Source organism: Nicotiana sylvestris, chromosome 10 (genome assembly GCF_000393655.2).
Source record: "Nicotiana sylvestris chromosome 10, ASM39365v2, whole genome shotgun sequence".
NCBI classification, from domain to species: Eukaryota; Viridiplantae; Streptophyta; class Magnoliopsida; order Solanales; family Solanaceae; genus Nicotiana; species Nicotiana sylvestris.
The window spans coordinates 154,806,919-154,811,016 of NC_091066.1; the positions used below are offsets into that span (position 1 = coordinate 154,806,919).

Below are 4,098 nucleotides of genomic sequence, written 5' to 3' on the forward strand. Positions count from 1 at the left end.
AGCATGCTCGTTGATAACTTCATTAGTCGACTTTGGGATTTCATTTCCATTGTCAACTGATTCTTTTGGGTTAATCTGTTGTCACGACCCAATTTAGGATCATGACCGGCATTTAGGAGCAAGTTCTCCCAAGTAAGTCTCATCGGTATTTTACAAAAAATCGGACAAAGTTTCCTCTGTTTTTGGACCATCCCAAAAAATTTCTCTGTCTCAAATCAACAACCAAACATCCTAATAACAATTCAAATGACAATAACTTTATCAATTAACCAAAATAAATATCTACCTTTAATAGTCCATCCACTAACAACTAAAAATATGACTTTATCTCCAAATTTAATAAGAATGAGCGATACTCAACATAAGTCTATAATAACAAAGAATACTCAAGACACTAAAAGAATGACCATGGAGCGACTTTAAGAGTTCAAAGAAAAGACCATAACAATTGATAAAATTTCCGCCCACGCGAACAAGTGCGAGGCTCACCAAGAACTATCAACCTGTGCTCTCTAATTAACAAAACCCTCGCCCGCGTCAATTGTTGTCTCTGTAAAAAAAAATTAGCGGGGAATGAGTTGCTAGCTCAGTGAGTAATAACACTTAACCACAACCGTTTTTACTGGGGACAAGTCAGAAAACATGCTAGTATCTCAAAAAGAAAATAACATAAAAATGCCCTTTTAGAAACAATAAATAATTTTCAATCTCATCATGCTTTTCTTATAGTATAATACAATTAACAGTTCAGTAATAAACTCGGTAACCACTGTATAATATCAATATTCACATTTGGGAGGTTTCAATGAACGGATTATATAATCGGTATAACTGTGGATTTCTTCGCAATAAGTCAAATATAAAGGTAGTCCCTACTCAAGGGAAATCGGTAACAGTATGCTAGTTCTACCTTCCCACTAGCGAGGGCTGTAACGGTCATCGATAATTACAAGGTGCACCAGGTCTAGCGAACCCGCCATTAGTTACGGGATCTTTCAAAGTCTACTCCCATTTATACTTGTCTCTGTATCCGTATATACTCGTAAAAAATATTTTAAAATAATATAGGGCATTTCGGTTCTTATCAAATCATATAATTTTATTTCGATAACAGTAAATTCAAGTAACGGTAAAACAGATATAGTGACAACGAAAATATTTAAAACAACGGTAATCATCTCAAATAACTATTTCAGTATCATATCGAGTAAAAAACTTGTTCCACATGCAACTTAAAATAATCGGTAACATATTCATATTAAAAATCATGTGTAAATCATGTAAGTTATGAAACTACAAATTGCGGGAAGATTACTACTCACAGTACTCGTGCCGAAATACCAAATACTTCATCTCGAGCAATTCGTACAACTTTCTCCAATCAATATATAATTACATGATATCGATCTCATATTAATTTCCATTTTTAGGCTAATTCGTAGCTAATTTAGAATGCCCAACCCTCAGAGTTTAATGTTTGGCTCTTAATTCGTCGAATTGTAATAGCCCAACAAATCCCTCTTATTCTACTTGAAATATCAAGACCAATTTCAGTATCCCAACTCATTGCTACCAAAATTACATTGTAAATTTTTTTCCAATATCACCAATATTAGTAGCAATCATATTTGATTACCAATCACTAACGAAACGGAAAGGTTTTTGAAGGAATATCCCTTCTTCTCTCCTTTTTTTTGGCATTTACAGAATATATAAGTTTATACCCCAAACCTATAGTACCGTTCATGAAAAATAATGAACTCTATTAATTCATTAATTTTAATTATTCAACTAATTCTCAACCCCAATTCTATAGTCATGGAATTTATGAATAAAATCTATGAATTAAGTTCCAAAATTTACCTACCTTGTTCCCCTTCTCTGTAAATCCCTTTGCTAGAACAAAGTAAACCCACTTTAGTGTTGCTTTTGATCGCCTCTGTCCGTTTTGCTTCTGCCGAGCTTGGTCCGTGTTCTTTTGTTTTTGTAGGCTCAAAGCTCTGTTTCTCTTTAACGCAGCTTTTGCTGCTTTCCCCCTTTTCCTCGTTTTGTTTCTAACCCTTCTACGCAGAATGGGCTTCGTGCCCTTTTAAATTTTAATCCTTATTTTTTTTTTTTTTTTAAAAATCCTTTCTTTTTTGTCCGTACTTGATCAGATGGGCTAAGGCCCACTAATTCATTACATTCACTCTTTATTTTTACTAGTAGTCGTACTCGCGCGATGCGCGGTAAATATTAAAAAAATATTAATTAAATTAAATTATGATCGGGTTTATTTAATCCTATTAGACCTTATTGCTTTATTAAATTTAAATTGTCATCTTATTGTCTATACGATATACCCAATAATAAAATCTCTATTAACTTAAAGATACTTATATAGTCAGCGAATAACTTTTTTGTTCTATATTTTTCTTTATTACATTATCCATTGTTTAGTATTATTACATTGTTAATAGAAATTTTTATTAGTATATTACTTTGTTTACTCCAAACCCCACAATGTGAGATATTACTGGGTATATTGTTATTGTATATTACTTTGTTTACTATTTTTGTCTGCTCACTTTCTTTTTCTAATATAAGAGAAGATATATAATTAATTTTTGTTGAAATATTTTTTTATTTTGAATTTTATTCTGTTATTCTTAATAATATTATCTAAATTTTAATGAATAAAATCTCTATTAAACTAAAGGGACTTATACATGCAACGAATAACTTTTTAGTTTTTCTTTATTTTATCATCCAATATTTAGTATTATTACATTGTTAATAAAAAATTTTATTATCAAATTATTTTATTTAATATTTTTCTCTGCTACTTTATTTTTGTAATATAATAGAAGATATATATTTTATTAATCTTGCAATAATTTTATTTTAAATTTTATTCTATTGTGCTCAATAATATTGTCTGAACTTTAATGAACAAATTTTCGATTAAATTAAAGGGACTTATGTAGTCATCGAATAACTTTTTTTTATGTATTTATCTTTATTATATCACTCATGTTTGAGTAGTTAATTCAGGTAGTTAATTTCTTTGTTAATTTTTAATAAATAATTGTTATTAACTAATTGTGCCATATGTTTTTAATTGCTTTATTTTCATTTTTAATTTAAAATAAACTTAAAATTCCAACTTGAAACTACTCCCTAATTTGAATTGGTAATTTTTATTTTTTTTACTTTTATTTTTTATTTTAAAATTATTTTAAAACTCCAACTTGAAACTACTCTCCGATTTGAATGGGTAGTTTTTCTTCTTTTTTTCATTTAATTATTAAAGCTAATTATTTTAGTTTAAAATAATTTTAAAACTCCAACTTAAAACTACTCCCGCCAATTTGAACGGGTAGTTATTTTTATTATATATTTATATTTTTCATTTTTTATTATAACTAATTATAAGATCTATATTTATTAATTCAAATAAAGTAACCAATATATATATATATTGTAGTTTTTTTATTTTTTATTATTTTTGTTTTTTATAAATATTTAAATTCAAAAATAATAACTAATAATTAACTAAATATTAAATTTTATCATATTTTTCTCAATAACATTTACTTTTAGTGAATAATTACACTTTTATTTTGAAAAAGAAAAACGAAAATGATTTAACAAAATAAAATAAAGAAATTAATTAGGCTGCCACTTGACTTAAGGATAGGGCTTTATCCTCTCCTTTTAATTATACAAGCAGATTTGAAGAGAGGAAATTTGAACTTATTAAAAAATTATTGTGACGATATCTAAACCCCAAGATGATTGGGGCCAGGAAAGATTCATATATAAACATATGCAAATTTTAATACTAAGATATTCCTTACACTTGAACGGGAACTAACAATTAAAATATGAATGTCAGCTAATGAATCAAACTACAATATTTATTTCCTTTAACTTTAAAAATATATAAAAAAAATTCATGCACTAAACTGACATAAGCTATAAAATGATTTAAATCATCACGGTAGGAATATTCATAATATATTTCCAATAGAACCCATGAGAATGATATTTAATATAAGATATACAAATGTATTACAAAATCAACACATGTTTATATAAACATAAAGATAACAAATG

The 4,098-nt window shown here is 27.6% G+C and overlaps 1 long non-coding RNA gene across 1 annotated transcript; it reads right to left on the bottom strand.

Annotated features, from left to right (window-relative positions):
• Positions 1-257: 257 nt before the first annotated feature.
• On the bottom strand, positions 258-2,061 carry LOC104236525 (uncharacterized). The gene is made up of 2 exons (XR_713445.2): positions 1,868-2,061; positions 258-550 (listed from the first exon to the last, which is right to left on the bottom strand). It is a non-coding gene; the product is annotated as an uncharacterized lncRNA (long non-coding RNA).
• Positions 2,062-4,098: the final 2,037 nt, after the last annotated feature.